Genomic DNA, 25,897 nt, shown 5'->3' on the forward strand with positions numbered 1-25,897 from the left:
GAGGCCAGGCTGGGGTGAAGGTGGGGTGGCCGTCCTCCACAGAGCAGTCAGACTGATCCTCCTAGACACTGCTCTGATCACTCCCTCCTCCTAAAAACCTTTGAGGGAACCCTCCCCCAACGCACACCTCCAGGAGAAATTCCAAAGTTCTTCCTAGGCCATTCAAGGCCCTTCAGTCCTTGACTCTCTGCCTAACTTGCAACTTCCTCACCAGCCACTCCCTGACCCTCTCAGCACACTTGCCTGCTAGTTATTTCCTGAAAACATCGTGTACTTTTGGCTCTGCTTTCTCTATTTGTGCTGCTCCTTCTACCTGGAGTGCCATCCCCCTACTGACTACCTCCTACCCGGCCCCCCAATATCAGCTCTCGGTACAGGAGGCTCCTTTTCCCACCCCTCGCTGAGTTCGTTGCTCCCTGATCTGTGTTTCCGTGCATCACAGGCATGCTGTCTTCCAAGAGTTGTGACCTGTGTGGGAATGTTCCATGCGGCAGTCTTCCCCATTAGACTATGAGCTTCCTGAGGGCAGGCACTGTGTCTGCTCCATCCTTAGCTCTGGAAAAATGGACAATGTTTGATGGCATCAAGGAGACTTGGACACATCGGTTATTATACTCTGCTGTTCAGATAATGGCCAGAAGCTTAAAACAAGCTGTGCCCCAACAATAGTCAGGCTTCATGCTCTCCTTCCTTGCAGCCTTTTTGCAATTTCAGTCTGACTTGCAGTAACATTCAGCTTGTACCACAAGACTAACGGCACTTGGGTTCAAAAGGGTAATGGTTTCAGGGTGCACTGATTTCTGTGTTGAATTGTTTAAGATAGGGCCAGATAGCACACTGATATTATACCTCAAATCTCCCTCTCTCTTTCACCCACACATGCACACACACACAGGCATACCCCACAGAGATAGAAATTGATGATTTGGGATCATCAATTTCTAATGATACAAGAATGAGGTACAAAATTTAGCATATAACCAAACATTTAAATGCCACTTAATAGAAAAAGCTGACTAGTTCAGAGGTGTTTACAGGAGGGCACAGCAGGTCCTCAGCGGGGCTAGGCTCTATAAAGGGACACCAGAGAAGGCTAATGCATGGTGTTATTTTGGAAAATACGTAGTCACGCTAACTTGTCTTCCGTTCTTAAGCTTTTTCTCTCCTCAGTGTTTGTCTGTGCTCTTCTTTCCACCAGGAAACCCTTTGCCCTTCACCCCAACCCTACATTAAGCCGGTGCCTTCATTCTTCAGGTATCGGCTTAAACATGATAGCCTGAGAGGGTCTGCCTAGACCCAACCTCCTTGTACTTTCCATTCCAGCACTGTTGGTATTTTCTTCCAACCTCTCGCTAAGTATTTATTTTATTATTTTATTAAATTTTATTTTATGTCTGCCTCTCCCATTAGACTGAAAGCAACTTGAAAGGAAGAGGATTCACGTGAGTTTTATTTATTATTGTATCCACAACACAGAGTAGGTGCTCAGTAAACACTTTTGGGTGATTGCCTGTAGTCCTTTAAGCCAACTTTCCACTTGGAACTTGGAGGAATGGATTTCGTCAACTCAGTCCCTTTTCTGCCTGGTCAGCTCCCTGGCTCTGCTTCCCATGATCTTGCTTCCCAGGCACCCACCTCCCCCACCCTGGGAATGTCTTTCATCACCTTCTCCACTTATCACATTCCTGCGCCTCACCGCCCCCCCACCCCCAACACCTTTCATAGTCATCTCCATTGTGACATTTTCCCCAGGCTGTTAGTTACTTCTGTGTCTGGGCTCCTGAAACACTTTGATTTTCTTCTGCATTTTCCTGGATTTGTTTCCTTTATTACAAAAAATTAGAAAGCGCTCCTAGGAAACCTCGAGCAAACATCGTAGAGGTGTACAAAGCTAAAAGTAAAATCCTCCCTTCCCATTCTCATGGACCTTTGGTACCATTGAGTTCTTTTCCTTGCATTTACAAATATACATTAAATTTTTTCTTTTAAATAAAAAAGGGACCACTGTATACTTCCAGAAAGTAAAGAAGAGATCATACAATAATACTGCTTAGGACTTATTTTTCAATTACTGTCTCTCATTTTTCTCTTCACATTAGAATAGAGAGCACCTGTGATTTTTTCAATGGCTGATTGTGTGCTTGTACATCATTTAAGACATCAGTTTCTCAATGGCTATTTAGGCAGTTTCTACTTTTTTTAAATTACAAGCAATGCTCCGATAAATCCCCTTATACATTTGAGTGGCTATTTTTCCGGGACATATTCCTAAAAGTGGAGCTGTTGCACCAAAAGGCGTCCCATTTTGTATTTTGATAGCTACAGCCTGATTGTCTTCTGGAAAAGCGGTGCCCCGTTATACTCCCATCCACAGCGTGTAAGAATGTCTGAATCTTCACAGCCATGGCTAGGTATTATCACCGTATTTCATCTTTGTTATCTAATTGGTCAAACACTTTCCTGTCTCCAATTTTGTTGAAGTTGAATAGTTTTTTATATTTAATCACCACTTGTGTCCTTTGTCTGTAAACTATTGTTTACAACCATTGCTCGTTTTCCTATTGGAGTGTTCAATTTCACTTTTTACTCATTTGTAAAGGCTTTTTAGAAAAATTGTGGTAAAATACACATAACGTAAAATTCACCATTGTAACCATTTTCAAGTGTACGGTTCTGTGACATTAAGTGCATTCACATTGTTGTGCAACCATCACCACCATCCATCTGCAGAATTCTTTTTATCTTGCAAAACTGAAACTCTGTACCCATGAAACACTAACTCTGCATTCCGCCCTCTCCCAGCCCCTGACAACCACCATTCTCTTTTTTGTCTCTATGAATTTGACTGTTGTCATGGCTTTTAAAATAGTACTCATATAAACTTTTGTTTGTTATAGAAATTAAACATATTTTTCCAAATTTTTATCTTGCCTTTTAACTTTGTAATGTCTCTCGTCATATAGAAGATGCATATTTTTTTTTAAGCTTCACATTTTTATGTCGGTAAATATGACCATCATTTGCTTTATGACTTTTGAGTCTTATGCTTTGTTTTGAAGGACCTCCTCACCCTAAAATGATAGAAGTATTCTCCTGATTTCCGCTGGTAATAAAAGTACTCTAGTCATACTAGTATGTCAGCACTTCTCCTTCTGTATTCTAATTAAAACTAATAACTAGCATTAATGAGAACTGTCTTCCAGGCACTGTGCTAAGTTCTCTTCATGTATTTTCTCATTTAATCTGCATAACAAGTTGATGAGTGGGTCCTATTGTTATCTTCATTTCATGATGAGAAAATTGAGGCTTAGAGAGTTTAAATATCTTGTCTACTCCAAGTGGCAAAGCTATGATTTGAATCCAAGCCATCTGACTACACTCTAACGACAAAGCTATGAATCCATTTTCTCTGTTCAGTGGTGTTCCTCGAGAGTGTGAGCTGTGTCTTATCTGTATTCCAACTCTAGTGCATGGGTCCTCAACAGGTATTTTTGGAGTGAATTAATTCCCATTACTTAAACTCAATATCCTGCGCACAACCTCAGATACTGCTGTTGCTATCTCTTCTTCCATCATCTCACTTCTCCACGAATTCAGTCCTGATCTTCCTTCTAAACGCAAAGGGCTGCTGCTTTTTCACTGGGAATAAGGTTCCCAGGGTGGTCAGTGATCTCCTCGAGGGTTACTGCCACGGTCTAAAGGTAATCTGGCTGCCTTGTCAAGACATTGCTCCTGTCACAGAGTTCTCCGTTGGGGCCACTCACGCTTCTCCTCTTCTTGGAGGAGCAATAAGCATGTGGCTTCCTTGCTGGCTCATAGACCACAATTCTATCATTGTCCTGCAACGGCCTTTGCTCTTCTGAAGTCCACTCCATCCGTTCAGTACTCCCTCCATGCCATCCCTGAGAGACTTACTGATCTCTGGGCAAATCTCTCTCCTTCCTTAAGAATTTTAGCATCAGGTTCACAGTCTTCACCTCTCCAGCTCCCATCAACTCCCTTAAGGACTACCACTCTCATATTGATAAATTTGCCAATGCCCTGGCCTCAAAACCTCCATTTTCATGATCTAATATCCTTCTTCCTCTTAATGTTTCTGACATCAGCCCAGTTCTGACCCCAAATTCAGTCGTTGCAAAGATTCTCCTTCCTTGTCAGTCTCTCTTGTCTTTCTGCTGCAGCCTCCGGGCCCTCCTTGCCAATTTCTAGGCCTGGACAAACCCTTTCTGTTGTCTCTACTCCTCCACATTGCTGGGGAGGTTCAGGAAACCAGGGTATTTGGATCTGTTTCGAATTCATCTGGTTCAGCTTTAGAAGGACCCTCTCTGCTGCTTGGCCACCCTCTCATCACCTCCAACTCACTTCCTCCTCCACTTTGTAGCATCTCTTCTAAACCTTTCAATCTCCTGGAGCCAAACTCCACTTCCCAAAGACGCCTCTGTCTCCTTCTTGACTGTGGAGGAGGGGCCACTTCACTTGAGCTCTCTCAACTCTCCTGCCCTCCTCCACATGCCCTTCCTTCCCATCTTAAAGTGGAGAGTGTTTCTCTTCTCTTTTGTCCTTTGGAGTGCTTGTGAAGTGTAATGGGAAAAAATGAGCTTTGGAAACTGACAACCTTGGGCTTGAATTCCAGCTCAGGCATTTTGTGTCCTAGAATAGTTTGTTTAATGTTTCAAGCTTTAATTTCTTCACCTATTGGTGAGAGTGATAGCAGGACCTGCCTCAAAGGGATTTGTAGAGAGGCTCAAACAGCCTGATGCACATGTGGCATGAGGCATCTGCCTAGAATTTCCTAGTGTTCTTCCCACCACTCCCACCTCCAACCTCCCCACTTGAGTCCCCAGTCCTATTCCCTTTCCCTTCAGGATCTTTGTCCCATCAATTATCTCCCACTTGTTTATGAATATTTTGTCTTTCCCTTTGATGAAACATTTTCTCTTGACTTATAAAAATGTGAAATCCTCCGCTACCCCAAGAATTCCTTTTTGTGACTCTGCTAACAATTTCAGCCTCCAACCTCCTCCTATTCTTAATTTTATGGCCAAATCCCTTGAAAGAATAGTCTACGCTAGCCAATTCTGTTTCTCTGCCACCCACTCTCTCCTTCACTCTTTGCTGTCAAGCCTCCCCACCTCTTCTCTTTCCTCCATCACCATATTTAAATTGGGTTCCTAAAGCTGCCATAATCTAGGACTTGGATTCTTGGTTTTCCTTGGTCTTTAGCCTGCCATACTCAGCTGAAGCATTGTACAGTGCCAATGCCCTGCTTCTGCTGGAAACATCCTCCTTGACCTCATGTCACTGTACAGTTTTGATTCTCCTCCTTCTCTCGCTACTCCTTCAGTTCATTCACTGAACGTGTTATGGAGCATCTACTATATACCACGACTGTGCTAGGTGCTGGGGGTACAGTGGTGAACAACACAGGCATCATCACTGGCCCACTGGCCCCTGAAGTGTGTGGCCTAAGAGGACAGACATCAGACAGGCAGTCATATATATTCTCTGTATCGGCACCTGCTGTGTGTGTGTTTACATGCGTACACAGTGTTGTGAAAGCATCTAAGAGGGAGGAAGAATGAGGGAGGGGAAGTCAAGGAAGGACAATTTGAGGAAGTGATACTTAAGCTGAGATCTGTAGGATGAATAAGGTGAGGAGTGGAGAGTTGGGAGGGGTGGCTTCCAGCAAACGGAAGGAGAACTGTGAAGGCTCTGAGGTGAAAAGAAGCCTGGCAAATTCAAGAAACTGAAAGAAGGCCAGTGTAGCTGGAGTGCAGGGAACCAGGTGGTGGGAGATGAGGTCGGAGTCGTGAACAGAGGGCAGATCATGAGGGGTCTTGTGGGACATGGACAGGGTTTGGGATTTACTCCCAAGAGCAATGGGCAGCTATTGAAAACCTCTTTTCCCATGCTTGTTTCCCCGTTTTGGATGTGCCTTATAGATGGGTCTTTGGTGCTCTGCCTCCACTTGGCCATGCAGTCTCGTGGCTGCATGATCCTATCTCGAAGGTTGGTTCCTGAATCCTAATACCCTCCTGACTCCTTTTCCCAGCTACCTACTAGGATTACCTACTGGGGTTTCTTGCTGGTATCTCAGACATAAATGTTAGAAACCAACCCCATCTTCCCTTTCTTCCTTCCTTCTCCTGTATTTCCCTTTTTGGTCAATGGCAGCTCCACTGGCCTGCCATTTTCCTAGATTGGAAATGCTGGTGTCTCCTTGACTTTTCCATTTATTTACTCATTCATTTATTCTGAGGATACAGCAGGAATCAAAACTGATGGAACTTGCATTCTATTGAGGATGCCTAACAGTAAACACATCAATGGATATCAGTAAATGATAAGTGCTATTAATAAAAATAAAGCAGATAGAAAGCTGGGGTTGTGGATGCTGCTAGCTTTAATCAGAGAAGGTCTCTTTGAGGAGTTAAATTTGAGCAGAGGCCAGAAGGAGATGAAGGCTCAAGCCATGTGAGTATTTGGGGAAAGAATGTACCAGGCAGAGGGAACAGCAAATGCAAAGGCCCAGGGGTGTGAGCATGTTTGAGGAGCAGCAAAAAGATCAAAAAGTAGCTGGAATGCATCAAGTGACAGGTTGAAAGTAAAGAGATGAGGCCAGAGAAGCAGCACCTACAGACTGTGCTGTCAGATATGGAAAGGGGTTTGGAATTTAATTCTAAGTGTGATGAGAAGCCTTTGGAGGGTTTTGATTAGAAAAGTCACGTGATTTGATATACAAAGATCAAAGGGTCCCTCTGGCTGCTGCGTGAAGAATAGATTGTCGAGGCAAAGTGAAGACCACACAGTAGTCCACGTCCTCTCCACATTTGCCGGGTCTTGCCCACATCCGTCCCTCTCTCCCCTCCTCACAGCTATTGCCCTAAGTTAACGCCCTCCATCTCATACCTGAATTATTATTGTGGTCTCATAAATGATCTTCCTGTATCCTTCTGGATTTATTTTCTAGTTGCCCAAATTTGAGCAAGCCATTCCCTTGCTCAAGCCTTCAGTTGCTCCCCACTCCATATAATTAAAGTACAACTTCTTATTTATTTATTTATTTATTTATTTATTTATTTATTTTTCCCCCAAAGCCCCAGTAGATAGTTGTATGTCATAGCTGCACATCCTTCTAGTTGCTGTATGCGGGACGCGGCTTCAGCGTGGCTGGAGAAGCGGTGCGTTGGTGCACGCCCGGGATCCGAACCTGGGCCGCCAGCAGCGGAGCGCGCGCACTTAACTGCTAAGCCACGGGGCTGGCCCAAAGTACAACTTCTTTAGCTTTGTATTCAAGGCCCCTCCTGCCTTCCAACTTTATCTCCCACTGCTACTTTCCACATACCCCAAGCTAAAGACACACGCAACTACTCAGTTTCCCCTATAAGCTTCTTGCCTTCACGCCTCCAAGCTTTTGCCCAACCTGTTCCATCTTCCCACAAAGCATTCTCTCACCATCCTCCATCTCTAAAAGTCCCAGATTTCCCAAATCTTTCCTATCCCAGGCAGAAGGGATTCTTCTTACCTTTGGACTTTTATACCCTTCCAATGACACGAATAATCTTCTACGTGGTTATAACTCTTTATCATACACATATTCTCTTTCTCAATTGTAAATTCCTCGAGGTCAGAGTCCAAGCTTGATCTATGTGTGCACTTTCCATCCACAGGGCCTAGCCCAGTGCTCATAGTGAGCGCATCAGAGATGTTTTTCAGATGAATGAGTTGCTGACCCTAAGCATTTAAACAGTCTATTTGGAGAGACACAACCAAGTCCTAAACCATGCAAGCGAATAACATAAGACAGTGTATAATGGAGGGAAACCGTAGGTGGCACATAGTCTATGGACCACAGGAAATCAGAAGGGAGATCAGTAGGGGCTGGGCTGGTCAGGGAAGAGCTGATAACAGCTGGTGTTTCTGGACTGCTTACCATGTGCTGGGCTCTAGGCTGAACGATTTATATGCATTATCTCACTCTTCTTGTCTACCCCCTCCTACAGGCGCTTACATGTAAATAAGTGCCTCATCTACAGATGAGGAAACTGAGGTAGCAAGGTGCAGTAATTTCCACGAAGTCACAGTGTTATAAAATCTACATGCGTGGGGTCTGAACCCATGCCTGTCTGACTGGTTAGCCTATAGCAATCACTCCAGTATTCTGCCTTTGAGAACAAAGGAAAGACTTTGCTGTGAAAATAGGGTTTGCATTTTATTTCCTGTCTCATTCCAAAATGGATTTGAAGCAGCTAAATATGAGCTGAGCTATGCCTGAAAAGATGACTAGGATTTGAAGATGAGGTAGGTGTTTCAGGGTAGGAAAGCAGCTATTTGTGGGCTATAAGGCAGACTTGTTCCTGAGCAGAAGCAGCGAGCTGACTAAATAGGAGAATGTATCTGGAGACTAGTTGGGTGGGTATGTGGAGACAGCGTGTGGAAGACGTTGAATGCCAACGAGAATTGTTGAGTGCTGTTGTACTGGGACACAAGGAGATGTGGACAAATTTTGAGTAGGTCAGGACATAACTCCATTCAAAGCACATCCATTGGGACAGATTTTGCACCGAGCAGATGAATGAAACCAGAAGATTCCCTGAGGAAGTCCTTGCTCTCAAAGAGCTGACCATCTTTTGTGAGAAACAGTCCATAGGATGCAAAGAAAGCAGGGGAGACGGAGCTGGGAGAGAAGAGTTTTAGAGAAGGATGGGGAGTCCTTCTTTAGGCTGTGGCATTTGAATCAGGTCTTGCAGACAAGTGAGGATGGAAGGGAACACAGTGGCCACTTCTCGGCCTGGGGGAAGGTGGTTTTAGAAAGGATTACTCTGGTAATCATATACAGGCTGGACCATTGAGCAGTCTGTAACACATTTCTGGGGGAGAAATTCACTTAAGGCCAAAAATCCATCTGCATAGGCAGCAGCACCCTGAAAAAGACTTAGGAGTCTTAGCAGTTGGCAAGTGCAATGAGAGAACGGAGCTGCTTAACGCTGAAAGGAGATAAAGTAATCCCCAGCTGCCTTAAAAGGTGGTCAGCATTGCCCACCCAGCTCTAGATTACATCCCGAGAATTTTTTCAGTTTTGGGGGCCATGCTCTAGACCAGCAGTTCACAACTGGAGGTGACTTTGACCTTTAGGGGACATTTGGTGATGTCTGGAGACATTTTTGGCTGTCACATTGGGAGGGCACGCTACTGACACCTAGTGGATGGAATCTAGAGATTCTGCTAAACATCCTACACTGCACAGGACAGCGCCCCACGCCCCACAACAAAAAATCATCCAGATCCAATGTCAATCGTGCCAAGCTTGAGAAACCCTGCCCTGGGAGTGAAGAAACCAGAGCACGGTTAGTGGTGCAGACAGTCTGTACAACAGTGTCATTAGGAGCAGCTGAAGGAACTGGGAATGTTTATCCTGGAGGAGATTTAGGGACCTGAGAAACAGAAAAGCAGGAAGAACTGAACTGTCCAGAGCAACTGTCCAAATTTCCACCATCACTCACACTAACTATTGCGAGAGGAGTCCAACCAGACCCAATGCTGGGAAAATTAAGAAAGTCTTCACAACACTTATATAGCATTTACTGTATTTCAGGCACTATCCTGAGAGCTGTACATATGCCAACACATTTAGTTGTCACAACAAACTCATCACACCTCTTTTACTAATGGGGAGACTGAGACACAGAGAAGAGAATAAGTAACTTGCCCAAGGTCACAAAGCTTGGTGAGCAGCAGAGCCAGAATTTGAACCCAGGCAGCTGTACTCTTAAGCACTGGGCAGTAGTGCTGTGCCGCATTGGAAAGAGACAGATCTGGGCTCAGATCTCAGCTTTACCACCTACTAGCTGTGTAACCACTGGCATGCTACTTAACCTCTCTGAGCTAGTTTCTTCATCCTGAATAATAGGAAGAGTAAGATGATAAATAGTTACTAGTCCTTCCAAACTGTGATGAATGTAGATCTCACAACAACTCACAGATGTACATATTTATGACCCTCATTTTACACACATTGTGTGTGATTATGTGGCTTAGAGAGGTTGAGTGACCTGCCCAGGGTCACACAGTCATGAAGTGGAGAGTCAGGATTTAAGCCCACATCTGTCTGACTCCAGAACCTGTTTTTAACCACAAAGCCATTATACTTGCAGGCTTGTGGTGAGGGTAGCATGACAAGGCATATGAAATTGCCTGGAACACAGTAAGCAATCCATGACAGCTGTTTATTATTTTATTAGTAATCATAGTTATTATCTTCATGACCAGCTCAATCAAGTGTGCAGATAGCAATACAATATTCTAGCCAAGAGAACAAGATCAGCAGAAAATGAGCGCTGCAGTGGCTTGTGTGTGGATCACAACCCCTCAGCCAGTGATTCCATAATCCTGAGCTTTAGCCTCCCTGGGAAGGCAGTGTCACTTTTGATTCATTTGTTCTGCTCTCTGCACCGTCTGCTATTCCTAGAACAGGAGTGGGAGGGGCAGGGACAGTGTGAGGCTACTTTAATGTCAAGGTTCCAGAGCCCATGCATTTCATAGATTCCACTTAGTCATAATTTAAAAAAAAGATGAATGTAGTGCCTTGTGCAAAACCAGAAAAGTCACCACATACTCACATGTTGCACTGCGAATAAAACCACAGCTCACCTGATGGTTAATTCTACCCGGGAAGGATTTCCTTTGAAATCAATTGCCTGATTTCATTGTAGGGAATGCTGTGTGAGTGTTTTCGACAGAGAGGGGGTGGCCTCTGCCTAGCTGGAGGGCTGGCAGCACACAGAATCTGCCTGCAATGGATTCTTAAACATGGAAACATAGCTAAAGAGAGGCCAGACAGGACGAGACGGAGAGATGCTTGGAGTGATGGAGGTAGGTCCAAGGGCAATGGGAACCCTGGGCGGGGCCACCACCTGCCTTGTTGGGGGAGAGTGATCAGAGAAACTTTCACAGGGAGGGGATATTTGAACTGGATTTTGAGGAACGAATAGGAGTTTGCCAGGTGAAGAAAGGGGAAGGTATATAGACAAGAGAGAACAACAGCACTGCAAAAGTTCTGTGACCTGGGAGGACATGGCATCCTCCTGAAATGCTTCATGGCTGGTGGTGGCCTGAGGTTAGAGAGAGAGGAGCCTGGAGAGAGGGAGATGAGGCTGGAAATGTGGCCTGGAGTCAGCTCATAAAGGGCCTGCAGCCATACAGAGGCTTCTGGATGGTGTAGTGTAATGGAAAGGATTCCTGGCAGTGCAGTATGAGAAGAAACATCCTAGGGGTTTGGAATGAATAAAACCCAGTTTTGAATCTGAGTTCCATTACTTATTGGCTGTGTGACTGAGGACAAATTGCTGCACCTCTCTGAGTCTTATTAGGATGCAACAAGGTGAAGTATGAACTCCTAGCGCAGTCACAGCGTGCGGTCGGCTCTCAGGGAGTGTCGATTCTCCCTCTACGGGAGTTGTTTCCAGCAGGGCAGAGTTTCCTTCTGATTTCTATCTTAGAACAGTACCTCCAATGGATCGTTCTAGGGGGAGACTGGAGGCAGAAAGAAAACTCATCTCAGGATGGGTTGCTTTGCTAGTCTTGATCTGTAAATGTTGGATTTTAATAGCTTCAGTTTCAGGGATTTACATTCTCATTACCAGGTACCAGACTCAAGGTTATAGCCTGTGGTTCCAATACCTGGACCTCTCTATGAAGGCTAGATAATGAACTGGCTTAGCTGCCTCAGTTTCCTCAATGTGAGAGACCAGTTCGAAGGTATACAATTCAAGCAAGTTCAAGTTTATTTGGCCACATACAAGCTGTCTCACTCCTGTTCTCCATTTTATTTTTTCATTCGTTCATCTAGCCAACATTTATTGAGCGTCAACCAATAATGGGTTGTGTGGGTATTGGGCATACAATTGCCCACTCTCCCATCTGTGTGGTTTTATAGATCAGGACTTGAAGAAACAATGATGCCATCCCCTCCTGGTGCCCATGCATCGCTGAAGCTTCCCATTCGTCAGTGTGACTCATTCCCAGCCTTCGTGGACGGTCATTAGCAGGACATTCACTGTGTTCCAGTGAAGACAGTCCTGCTGGAACATTACTGCACTGTACTACCCTTTATCAAGCTCCATTTCCTAAAATCTCAGCAAGAATTGTGAATCTGAGATCAGAGATCCTAACTCTGCCTTTCTGAGAAAGAAGTCAGAAAAAGGTAGATGAAAAGAAATGGCTGATGGGCAATGCTGGCGTCTTACTCTTGATTGGACGTTAGGAAATACACCCAGAGTACAGTGGATTCCTTAATTTGTTAAATCAAGGTATCTCACCTCAAGTCAAGAGAATTTAGAGAATTAACCCAGAAAAACTATATCATTAAAGTTAAACAACAATGCTATTACCAAAACTAAAAGAGCGGAATCGATGCTGTCAAGACTTCCACATCTCATTGAGACACCTGCAAACACTTGCTTTCCCCTCTTGAATCCAGACCATCATCTCTTCCTCTTCTGGACCGTTCTAAGCCTCCTAATGTGTCTGCAGGCTATGGTGTGGACAGTCTCTATTATTAAGCAGGGCAGAACTGGGGAACGATACTGTGACTTTCTGGCTGAGAGCTATTTTCTTTTCCATCCCCATTTCCTTCAGAATCCAGCCTGGTTATCACTTCTTCCAGGTATCGTTCCCTTGCCTCTCCGTCCAGAGGGCTAGCCACTCCCTCAGCTGCAGGGTCACCTCTGTATTCTAATGTCTGCAGTGGGACATTCTCAATATTGTGTTATACTTTATTGGATACTGTGTCTTTGTTACCTGTAATAACCTTTACACACAAGGGCATGGACTCTGCCTTCTATTTCCCTGTTTTTCCACTGCCACACACAGTGCCCAGCAAGTCCATATGTGACTTTTTTTGAGTTAAATTGAATGATGAAATGGAAGGGAGGAGAATACGTGATCTGAAATTGAAGACAGGAAATAAGACCAACCAAATCTGGCTCCTCAGCGAACAGTCAACACCTCTGTATTGTGAGGGGCTTCTTTGTGCAAGGCGCTGGGGATTGTGCCCTGAGAGCCACTCGGCCTTTGCCCTTGTGGTATGTTGCTTAAGATTGGGGGCTTTGGAGCCAACCGGGTTGGAGTGCCAGGTCTGCCACTTGCTGTGTGACTGTAGACAAGGTACTTAACTTTATTGTACCTCGGGTTTTCATCTGTAAAACCAGGGTAATGATGATCCTTCGTGGTAAAGGTTTGTCCTGAGAATGAATGAGAAAATCCTTGTCTAGCACTTAGAGGCGTGCCTGGCATGGTGAGCACGGGATAAATGTCAGCTATTATCAAAGAACTCACAGTCAAGCAAGCTTGAAGATACATGAAGATCAAGAGTCATCTTTGAGATAATACTATTTTCTTAACAGACTCTGCATGCATACCTGCAGAAAGGCTCTAGATCTGTTGGGTAAACTCTTTGATGAGATGCTCAAGGGTGGGGCTTTGATGCCAGAGGCATGGTTGGGGACAATAGATGTGGTGGTTGAAATGTTTTTTTAGCGGGCCCCGGACTAGCTAGCTTTTAAGTTTTTGTGGGATATTCAAGGCAATGGCTAGAGTCAAATTGCTGGAAACATCAGAGAGGAATGGGGGATCTGTGAGAAAGGAAAGACAGGAGATCAGGCAGTTGGCACCCAAGGAAAAGGCTTTGGCAAGGAAAGTGAGTTTTTTTGGTTAGGAAGACTCACTCTGAGCTAACATCCATTGCCAATCTTCCTCTTCTTTTGCTTGAGGAAGATTCGCCCTGAGCTAACATCTGTGCCAGTTTTCCTCTATTTTGTATGTGGGTTGCTGCCACAACATGGCTTGACTAGTGGTGTAGGTCCAAGCCCAGGATCTGAACCCATGGACCCGGGCCACCAAAGGGGAACGTGCTGGACTTAATCACTACGTCACAGGGCTGGCCCCAGGAAAGTTACAGCCAACCTTTCGATCTACTTTTCTGTGTGATGTGTGAGGCCTTCCCATGAGGTCCTCAGTGGAGTCCCCTTCATTCTCTTTGCTGTTGGAGTTGGCTTCCTTTTGGGATAATGTGAAGTCTGGGCTCAAAGTAGTTGGTGAGAGCAGTGGTGCCACCAGGAGGCCAGCCACATCTGGGTTACAGATAATTACAACCCAGTGTGAGAGGTTCGATAAGAAAGACACTTTGGGTACACTGAGGCAAAAGAAGCAAAAGCAGACTTGGGAGAAGCTGGAGAGGATCAATATATTGCGATTGCTAAATGTGTAGTTAAACAGTACAGTAGAGTCAAGTTCTAGTGTCTTGCAGCTGCCACTGAGGAGTGTCAGTATTAGATAAACTATCTAACGCTCAACACTGCATGCCTCAGGGAAGTTACCATCATCTGTCATGTTACATCCAAGTATGCTGTTTCCAGCTGGGACAGGTAAGGAACATGGCACCTGCCCACAGAGTTGGCGTGGATGGCCCTGTGTGCCTGAAATGCCAAAGAGGGCCAAAAGACACAGTCCTGGAAAACCTCCAGAAGCTTCTATGATATTATGCACTAGTTAACGGATCAAGTACTTGGATGCCCTAACTCAAATCTGAATTCAGACCTCTAAACTCAACTATTTCTAGACATGGTTAAGTTTATCCATTTGCAGCTATCTAGCTTTGAGCAGTTACTACCTGCCAGATGCTGTGTAAGTGCTTTACTCACACCATTTCTTTCGTCCTCCCTGAAACCTAAGTTTGGTAAAATTATTAGCTCCACGTGACAGATGAGGAAATTGAAGTCGAGAGAGGTTAATTGACTGGTATAAGATCACACAGCTTGTAAGCAGAGCAGTTGGGATTTGCTCCCAGCTAGGTCTCTTGGAATCCAGAGCCCGAGATCTTAATAATTAGGTCAATAACTAGGTCCCTTCTGGTATAGAAGGGACCAGAGGTTATTCATTTCAACTAATTGTGTTCCTAGAGGGAGCAACTTGCATTTGGAAAGTACATACGACTAAGAGACTGCTTTTGTTTCAACAGAGGCACAGCTGCATGACACTGGGCAAGTCACTAAACCTTCTTGGGCCCTAGTTTTCTTTTCCAAGAGAAGAGAAGAGTAAACTGCTCTGTTTACCTCACGGGTTTGTTTTAAGGAGCAATAGCACGCGAAAACCTAACAAGAGGAGCGGAATAGGATGAAAGCCACTCCTCTGTCCTAAACACACGGCAGACGTAGTCTAGTCATCTTTTGTGGGGTAGCTCATTTCTGGTATATCTAGCCAAATGTGATTAACAGGGAAAAATTTAATATGGAACCACTCCCTTTTCTGACTCACTAAGAAAATGATATAATCTTGAATATCGCATTTAAATAAAGAATTGAAAAGTTGAGTTTGATTTTTGGCTGCTCTATGCTGAGCATTTTCATCTGCATTTAATCACCAGTAAAACAAAATGAGGCTCCCAGATGGTTAAGTGATTTGCCTCCAATCACAGAGTTGGTAGGTAGTGAGGATTTGAACCCAGCGCTGCCTGGTTTTACCTGCAGGCTCTTTCCCATGCAGCAAGGGCTTAGACCCGATCCATCTGATTTGATTATAGGGGAGAACAATTCTGCCTTCACAGGACCCCATCGTTTCAAAGGAAGTCACGGTAACATTCTTGGGAATGCTCCTGACATCTCCATGCACCAGAAATGGAAGGGTTTCTGTTTTATCCTCCGCCGTGTCAAAGTCTAAGACTTTAGCAAAATCCAACCTCACCTAGCCAGCCTCAAATTGTAGAAACAGAATATATGAGTATTACTTACTGAGGGATAACATTCACAGCTTTGAAGTCAAGGAGGAATTAAATTTTTAAAAATTATGGACTATATTGAGTGTGAAACATTTAAAATGTAAAACTGATGTGAAATTAAAAGGTAAGTAACAAACGACAAAATATTTGTACTAAAGATGATTAAGTATTCAACTACATGATATATATATGTGAAGAAGTAATTCAAATTTTAAAAGAAAAAAACCCAAGATCTCAATAGATAGTGACCTGAGGACACGAAGAAAAAATTTACACAGAACAAAATACAAATATTAAACACTTATCCTGGGAAACATTTCTCCTGAATAGTAATCAAAGAATTACAGTTTAAAATAATCTTTGTCATCATCATAACATACAATAGTTTTATAGTTCTTAATACTTACTAAGTGCTTAACATATATAAATTCATTTAATCCTGAAATGCACCTTAGGAGGTGGTGCTATTTCCATTTCATAGGTGAGGAAACTGAGGCCTGGTGAGGTTTAGTAACTTGCTCAACTTAGACAACTAGTTAGGGTACAGCTGAGATTAAATCTAGTCTGGCTCTTACATCCATATTACAAAATTAGCAAAATAACAAAATAAAATTACTTAAAAGTAGACTATTCAGCGTTAGTAAGGTTCTTGAGACCCAGTGCTTGTGTCTTTATAAATTGGCACAACTTTTTTAAAAGCAATATAGTGATAAGTAGCAGCAGCCATAGAAATATACTTTTTGCTCTAGTAAGCTCACTCACTGGAGTGTAGAGTGGGGAAATGATTCAACAGAGGCAGAAATCTATATGTAGGCAATTGTTCACTGAATTGTTATCTAGACCAGGCCTGTCCACTATAAATATAATACAAACCACATATGTAATTTAAAATTTTCTAGGAACCATATTAAAAGAGATAAAAAGAAACATGTAAAATTAATTTTAATAATTTATTTTATTTAACCCAATATATCCAAATATTATAATTTCAGCATCAATAATCATATAAACACATTTATTATTTTTTATATTAAGTCTTAGAAATCTGGTGAATATTTTATACTCAAATTACATCTCAATCCAGACGACACATTTCAAGTACTCAATAGCCACATATGGCTAGTGGCTACCATATTGGACAGCACAGATCTAGAACAGCAGAAAAGGGGAAATGGACCATAACATCCAATGGTGAGGAGAATGGTTGAGAAAATTATGGTATATCAGTCTCTGAAATTGTATAAGTCATTACCAATAGTAATAATAAAAGCCATAAAGAAATATATGAAATGTGTATGCTTTGTTAAGTAAAAAAAACCTAAGAATACAAAATATTAGGTTAGTAGATATTTAAAATCTGTCTATATGCACACCATGGATGAAAGAGAATGTGTAAACATTAAAATAGTTGTGTTAGCATGCTGGAATTTAAGGTTGATTTCTTTGCCAAATTTTCTTTTCATTTAAATATGCACTCAACATTTATTTCTATTAAGAAACATTTCTAAACAGAAAAAGGACAAGGAAGGAGTCTTTCATATAATAACAAATATTTGAGATTCAATTTTTTACATTTTTATAAACCATATATCGTAGTAAATTTTACATACTATTTATCATATAGGTTTATCCATATTTTGGTATTCTCCTGATATAGAATTTGGAATTTGAGATTGCTGGTCTTTTTTGTTTGTTTATGTTAATGTTCTTAAAAGAGTTGAGTTGCTAGAAAAATCATTCACAAACCTTTGAATAATAGATTATCTGGACAATGATGTTAGGACTATTGTTCATACTTTGTAATATATTTAATATACATTTTTATATATTATATTTCTTTTCTTTGACCTATGAGCTATACTGAAAGCTGACCCAAAGATATCCAATTTTTCTGTGGATTTCTAGAGACAAAAAAACTAATGAATATAATCCTACTTACTTCAGAAAAATATAGAAATTTTGATTTCCATTTTCATTAACATGTCTAGTTCAGAAGTAGAGAAGGAGAGCAATGGATGAGTTAGATAAAGAAGGATGACTGGAATCACAAAAATGATTCCAGAATGGAATCCAGATTCCATCCAGAATCGAAAATGGTTCCAGAAATGGCTGGGTTAGATAAAGAAGGACGACTTGAACCACAGATGGCCGTGATCCTGAATGTGGAGAGGCAGCTTCTTCAGAGGAGAGGGCATGAGTTTGGGGTCAGAGAAAACAATTCTGCCTCCTACCACCTTGGGGAACTGCACCTTTGTTTCCATATTTGTAAACTGGAGATCATAATCCCAACCTCATGGGTACAGAGGATTAAGTAAGAGAATCCACTTCCTTAAAGACCTGTGATTCTCGGAGATCATTAATTTCACCGTCTTATTTTACAGACGAGGAATGTAAGTCCAGAGTGCTGAAAACAGGCTTGGAACCCAGACGTCTTGCTTGAGTCGAGGTTATTTGAGCACAAATCTCCGGAGCCCAGGCTCTGGAGTCAGAGTGCTGAGTCACAGCATTGGCTCTGCCAGCCTCTGACGCTGTGACCTTGAGCAAGTCTCTTACACTCCCTGTCTCAGTTTCCACACCAGTCAAGTGAGGACAATAACTGTGTCTAATTCAAGATTGAGCGTGGTGATTAAAAACGTCAGACTAAGTATGGTGTCTGGCACATTGCAAGCTCTCAGTAACTGTTCCCTGTTAGTGGTAATCCATGAAACTTTCTTGGAATGCTTTCAGTGTCCCCAAACCAACTCTTACGATTGTCCTTATTTTACACTCAGCATGTATATTTTACTCATCAATTGGTTGAATCTTTCCTCTAGAGCTTAAATGCTAAGGAATTAAATTTAGGTATTTCATAGAAAAATAAAATAGGGAGTTGGGAAAGGGGGCCATTGGACGACCACTAGAGGGAGTATTGGCAAAATTTTATCTCAGACATTTGGGCCAGACAGGTGCTGCAGTGGGAGAGGGATGGACTGAAGGAAGGGGAGGAGGAGATGGGGGTTCAGGAGGTATGGTCCTGATGGACGAGAGCTTGCAAAGAGGGAGCAAGAAGGCAGTGCTGCATCCTGGTAATAGCCATCATTTTTTGAGCACTTACTGTATGCTGGGCCCTGTGCCTCATCATGATTAGTTTCTGTCTCTGGAAAATGGGAATAATAATAGCGCCTCCTTTATAAGAGTTGTGAGTACTTTAAGAGATACTATGTATCAAATACTTAACAGTGAGTGCCTGACACAGAATATAAAGTTAGTTGTTACTATTATTATTACTATCAAGTCCCTCATGTTTCAGATGAAGAAAGCTAAATAACATGCCTAAAGCCATGTAGTTACTAAGTGGCAGACATCACCTGTTATCTGACTCTGAAGCTCTTCACTCTGTAGAGCCCCCAAGTCCAGCAGTCTTCCATTCTCCTCCTGCCACTCCAGCCCCACTACTCAACCTTCCAGTGACGTCAGGGTGGGCTCTGCCATCACATAGGCCTGGATTGGAGCCCTGGCTCTGCCACTCCCTGGCTGTGTGACCTGAGCAAGTCATGTCACCTCTCTACAACTCGATCTGCTCATCTGTGGAGGCTTCCATGTCTTGTAGGGATTTTGTGGGGATTCAGTAAAACTTTCCAAGTAGTGTGCTTAGCCCAATGCTTGGCACACGAAAAGTACTCAATGGGTATTGAGCTATTATTGTAAAGTGGGCCCTTGGGTTCTTCTCAACTAAAGTTCCTAGCCCCTGACATTTGCATACTTAATCTTTATTCTGGAACAGTCTGTGACAAAAGAAAACTATCGAAAACCTAGGCTTTGACAGCTCTCTCCTTCTCTTTGTAATATGCCATTTTCTTAATTCAACACTGTATGAAGCAACGTGGCCATCTCTTCTGGTTTCTAAATTCACTGACGGTGTCAGTTGATGATGAAATGTCAGAGCACTTGGATCCAACTGTCCCACTGCCATTCTCCAGCTTTCCCCGGGTGAATGGAACATTTTCAAATGGATAAAAATCTCCAGGCAACGTCGTTCTCCTCCTCCAGAGCAGATTTATTACCGAGTAGTTGGCATTTCCACATGCTCCGCATTTGTCAGTGTCAGATTCATATGCGTTCTTAGGTCTCTATACATATATAGGCATAATTTAAAACTCCGGCGAACAAAGGCTATTTTTCTAACTTGGAGATAGTCCAAAAGATCTTTGCATTTCATCTATTTTTAAATGTTTGTGTGATTTAAAAATATGGTAATATCAAATGGTACAGCGGGGTCTGAATATTCAGCTTCCAACAACTGATCATGCGCCATGTGTCAGACACTTCTATATACAATATTTGACTTAACTGTGGGATGAGTATGCATTATTCTCAGTCTACAGAAAGGGAAACTGAGGCTCAACAAGATGAGCTACTTGCTCCAAGTCATACTCACACACACACACACACACACACACACACACACGCAAGTCACATCAGTTGAGGGTGGGGGGGTGGGATGCAAACCATTCTGATCCCATATTCAATGTTCCTGCTGTTTCATCACAGCTGCCTCTGCAGAACACACTCATTCATTCAAAAACGATTTACCGAGCACCTACTATGTACCAGGTGCTATGTGAGGCTCTGATGATACAGCAGTGGAAAGAATATGCAAAACTTCCTACCTTTAAGGAGCTTACATTCTAGTGGACAAAAAACACAGATCAATTCTGTGACATGGTGAAAAATTTGTCTTCACTGGATGGGATGGAGGTCAAGGAACAAGGCAGAACGCAAGGACAACCGGGAGCGTGGTTTCTGTTCCTCCCCAGATCACAACAGCATGAGACATGTCCACGGCAGGCATTTGGGGAAGGTTTGAGCAGAGTGATGGAGCCTTAAGCACTGACAGTTCCTGCCAGGCCTCTATTCTCTCCCCTGCAATATTTGGGTTGCTCTCTTTTGGGCTCAGGGTTTTGGTAGCACACATTGCTGCTCTAGAGAAAGTAGAGATAAAGTGGGCTATTGAGCAGCAAGCTCTGGGGCAAGGCGTTGTCGGGGCAGTGAGGACAGAGGAGTGTGGGCTCCAGGATGCCAGAGCAGGGGCTCAATAGATCAGAGTGGGCACACTGCAAGCACGAATACTCCTTCCCTCAAAATTCTGTAGTGGAGTAAATGGAAAAATAACAACTTATCTTCCTATTGTTGTTTTTTTCAAAAGCAATATTGCTAGCTACCGTTCATTCAACAATTTCTCTGTGTTAGGCACTGTACTATGTTCTTTGTGTGCATTGTCTAATTTCATTCCAAAAGAATGAAACTGAGACTCAGAGAAGCTAGTGAATGGAGAAACTGAGATTCAAACCTGAATCTTTCCAACTATAAAGCTCTTGTGCTTTCCCCCACACCGAGCTGCCTCCCCAGAAGGCTTTAAGTAGAATGTGGAATTAACTCGTGATTTGCTCTGTATCTTCTGTACCTGCAACTCAAAGTATGGTCCATGGACCAGCAGCATTGGCATCACCTGGGGGCTTGTTAGAAATGCAGAGTCTCTGGCCCCAACCCAGACCTACTGAATTCGAATTTGCTTTTTAATGAGACTCCCAGGCACATAATATTTAAGAAGCCCTCCTCTATGTATCTTGCCGAAGGATATAACATAAACACTCTGAAAGATGGTGGGGAGATACTTCTGTCTGGCTTCAAAAATTACCATTCCTAGAATGAATTGATGGCTATTGTTAAATTTAATCAAGAAGTGAACGTTTTAAAACTTGTCTGGGTGCCTGTTAAAGAAACTTGGAATGAAAGAACCACTGAGTGATCTAAGAAGTTAGCTGAAGTGTAGAGGCAGAATTTCTGTTTCAAGGATGTTCACAGGGTTTCTAGGAAAGGGGTCTCATCGTTAAAGTGTGGTAGACCTGAGCCTTTGTCTCAGATTTGTCCATTGATTCACTTTATGATCTTGGGTAGATCATCAGAACCTCTCCATTTATCTGACAGTCTTGGCCTGGGAACACACAGCATAACATGTGAGTGTTCTTATGCCATTATAATGATGATAAGGGAAACTTGTTTTTAAGACAGGAATATTAAACAGGTTAATATTCCAGAACCTCAAAAATTCATAGGAGTCTAATAAATTGTTTGCTAGTCCCTTCCACCAGCCAACAACCCAATCAATCAAACCATTAAAAAGTATTTATTGGAAAGTTGCCATATGTCTTGGAGTACAAAGGGAGTAATTCTCCTGGGGCAGAAAATAGTATGTAATTATGAATCACTTTCCACCTGCTCTCTGTTCCACAAAAACTAAGCACAGTGATGAGAGTAAAGAAGCCGAGATGACAGGACTTGGGCACAGGGGATTAGGTGGGTGGCAAGGAGAACACTGTGGCTCTTTTCCTGTATTCCTGTTCACTCCTGGCCTGATCCCTCTTGCCTGGCATCCAGAGCAGCATTCCCGAAGGCCCATTGAGCATCTACCCCTGGAACACAAAGGGAGTTCAGGTGCCACGCTATGAAGGCAGAGAGAGTAGAGGCTGAGACTCACCTCGGCTCTTCCTCCCTCGCTTCCACATCTAATCCCGAGTCCTAACCATCGTACCTTGGTAACATCTTTTCTACCTGCCCTCCACATTCCGCTCATTAGCTCAAGCCCTCTGTTTTTAGGCCTTCCTAACATCCAGGACAAATCAGGTCCCTCGCTTCCTCAGCAACCTTTAAAGGCTCCCCATTGGCTTCGGAAGAAAGTCTCACTGCCTTAGCCTGGCATTTGGGACCCTCCAAGAGGTGGCTCCATGCTGTCTTTCTAGCCTCTTGTTTTGCTCTGTTTGTCCCTTCCCAGTGTCCAGCCATAATGTAGTCATCATGTCCACATCACACCACGTGCGTACCCAACTCCACGTTCTTGTCCTGTGTATTCTTCTCAGATTGCTCCTGCTGACTCACTCTCCAACTCTCAAAATCTTCCTTCCCCCTCAAGTGGGTTCACACTTGAAATCCATGAGACTTGAAGTCTGTGAAGACTTTCCCAATTCTGCTTATAACTCATCAGAGTCTGTCTGGCGTTATGGCTTATCAGATTTTTTTCTCCTTTGTCAGGCTGTGGGCTCCCTGAGGACAGTGGCCATATCTTAATCATCTTTGTGTCCTCAGAGGCTAACCCAGTCTGTGCTTCTTTTTTTTTTTTTTGAGGAAGATCAGCCTGAACTAACATCATGCTAATCCTCCTCTTTTTGCTGAGCAAGACTGGCTCTGAGCTAACATCTATTGCCAATCCTCCTCCTTTTATTTTCCCCAAAGCCCCAGTAGATAGTTGTATGTCATAGTTGCCTCATCCTTCTAGTTGCTGTATGTGGGACGCAGCCTCAGCGTGGCCGGAGAAGCGGTGCGTCGGTGTGAGCCCGGGATCCGAACCCGGGTCGCCAGCAGCGGAGCACGTGCACTCAACCGCTAAGCCACGGGGCCAGCTCCAGTCTGTGCTTCTTAATGGAAGAAGATTGATGAGCAAGGGCCACCACCTGTGGGATGCTACAGGGCTATACTTGGTCTGAAGAGGTGCTGGAGGGTTTCTTCATACTAAGGCAGAGTGGTGCCATCACTTACTAGCTGTGTGATAATGGGAAAAGGAATTAGCCTCTCTGTGTCTGTATTCTCCTTGGTAAAATGGGGATAATAATAAGGTCTGCTTGATAGGGTTGTTGCCAGAATGTAAATGAATGTAAGTTCAGGAACATGCATTTCCCACTGTCTGAACATTTATGCTTCTGTGACCTTTACCCTTTCTCCTCCTCTTGCCCCTTCTCCATCCCCTGACTTCTACTGGTTCTTCAGATCCCAACTTTGATGTTACTTTTTCCTGCAAGTGATCCCTGACTCCCCCATATCTGTGGGAGCTGCCCCTGGCATGTCTTCCTACAAGACCCTGGCCTTCCTCCGTCACGCACTCATCTCATTCTGGTGCAATTCCTTGTTGGTATGTCAATAACCAGAGCAAGAACAGCAATATTTACTGAGCTCCTACTATGTGTTAGGGACCATGCTGGGTGGTTTCAGGCACTATCTTATTCAGTGCTCACAATGACTCTATGAGATAAGGTTTTATTATTCCTATTTTACAGATGAGGCAACAGGACAGAATAGATTTAGTAAAATTGTCCAAGATCACCCAGCTAGTGAGTTTCAAGACTGAGAATCAAACCCAGCCTTGTCTAACTTTGGGCCCATGTTCTTAATACTATGCCAAATGCCCCCTGCACCATTGCCTGCACCAAGTCCTGCTCTAGAATGCTAAAAAAAGAAAAAACAACAAAAAAACGACACACACAAAAAAGCAAAAACAAAGAACAACACCGTGTTTAAAACAAGTGCTTAGTAAATTGATGAGCTCTGTAAGGCTCCCCCATCTTTCTTCCTTTCCTCCTCTGGGGGTCTAGGGGAGAGAAGCGAAGATCATCATTCTCTGGCTTGCAGTGTGATTGGGACTGGAGACTCTGCTGTAGTTAGCTGAGCTCATTAGAAACCCACGGAAGTGAATTAAGGAAACACGACTTGTGCCAAGCTACCTAGCCACATTTTAGGTTCCTGGGGCATATGGGCACCAGCTCATTTAAAAAGCATTTTTAACAAAAGCACACAACAGAAATGTTCAGCATATGTTAGAGTAGGTAGGGATTCATGGAATCCTAAATCAACTTGCTTTTTATAGCCGTTCGGAGAGGGGCAAATTAGTACGAGCCCTTTTTTCTTTTGGCACAGACTGAGGAGGGGCCGGGCTGAGGAGCAGGAGTAGCCAATATCAGTGCTGTGTGTGGGGGGGTGTCCCAAGTGCCCAGCGCCCACTATCTCTCTCACCTACCTGCCACATCGTTTGGAATATGCCCTTACACGCTCATTCTCTCCAAGGAAGCGCCAACCCTAAGCACCTCTCCAAAAACTTTTTTTAAAATATGACATAAGAAATACATGTTAATTAGAGAATAGATTTAAGGGAAAAAATGTCCTTACTCCCACTTTCCTAAAGAAAACTTTTGGGTGTCTATCCTTTAATTTTTTGGTATGTATGACATTATATACACACACATAGATATACGTGTATATATACACACATCCATCTATGTAAGTGCTTCCTTTACCAAATTGTGATTATATTAAATGTTTTGTAATTTGCTCTCCCACCTCGTTTAATACTATCATTTCAAGTCAATAGTACACATCTCCATCATCATTTTTTTTTTTAGAGGAGGAAGTTTGGCCCTGAGCTAACTTCTGTTGCCAATCTTCCTCTTCTTGAGGATAAGATTGGCTCTGAGCTAACATCCACGCCCATCCTCCTCTATTTTGTATGTGGGATGCCGTCACAGCATGAGCGGTGCATAGGTCCGTGCCCATGATCCGAACCCCAGGCCGCCGAAGCAGTGCACGAACTTAACCACTACACCACTGGACCGTCCCCTCCATCACAATTTTTAATAGTTCTATGGTATTCTGTTGTACAGCTTATTGTGATTTATTTAACAATCCAGTGTTGTTGGACATTAAGTTGCCTAACCAGCTGTTGTTAACAACACCTCCAGGAACATTCTCATACGCACAACTCTCAGCACCTGTCCCATTATTTCTTACAACAAATTCCCCAGGCACCCTACCTTAAAAACAAATTACAAATTACCACTGGGTGTTGTAATCACTCCTTAATAGCTTGGTGTGAATTCGTTCAAAGGCTCCTTTCTTTGTAACAGTTATGATCCCTGACAAAAAAGGAGGTGTGTTGGGGGTGAGGGTGGGTGGGTGTTTGGGAGAAGAGGGGGACAGAAAGAAGAATTTCTTGGAGTGTAAGACATTCCCAAGGAAGGTATGACTTGGTGCCATGGGACTAGCTGGGAATTCTAGGGTCAGACTGAGGAGGTTGCATTTAAAAAGACTAAAACACAAACAAAACAAACAAAAACCCAGAGAGCAGAGATGGGAAGCTTTCAATATTTGCCTCCCTGATTTGCAATTTCACCAGCACTGGACTCTTGGCATGGAATCTTGGAATGGCCATTTTGTTGGCCTTTTGGAAAATATTTTTTTGTGGCTCCAATGAAGAGCCGCAAAAATATTCAGACTATTTGATTCAGTAATAGTACTTCTGGAAATATATACTTAGGAGCAAAC

At 43.3% G+C, this 25,897-nt stretch overlaps 1 long non-coding RNA gene across 1 annotated transcript in view; it reads left to right on the forward strand.

Moving 5' to 3' along the window:
* The window catches only part of LOC147916555 (uncharacterized), a 41,601-nt gene that overhangs the window by 700 nt on the left and 15,004 nt on the right, over positions 1-25,897 (forward strand). The gene's annotated exons all lie outside the window — the stretch shown is intronic.

Source organism: Ceratotherium simum, chromosome 7, assembly GCF_057802395.1.
Source record: "Ceratotherium simum simum isolate JZ-2026a chromosome 7, ASM5780239v1, whole genome shotgun sequence".
Lineage (NCBI taxonomy): Eukaryota > Metazoa > Chordata > Mammalia > Perissodactyla > Rhinocerotidae > Ceratotherium > Ceratotherium simum.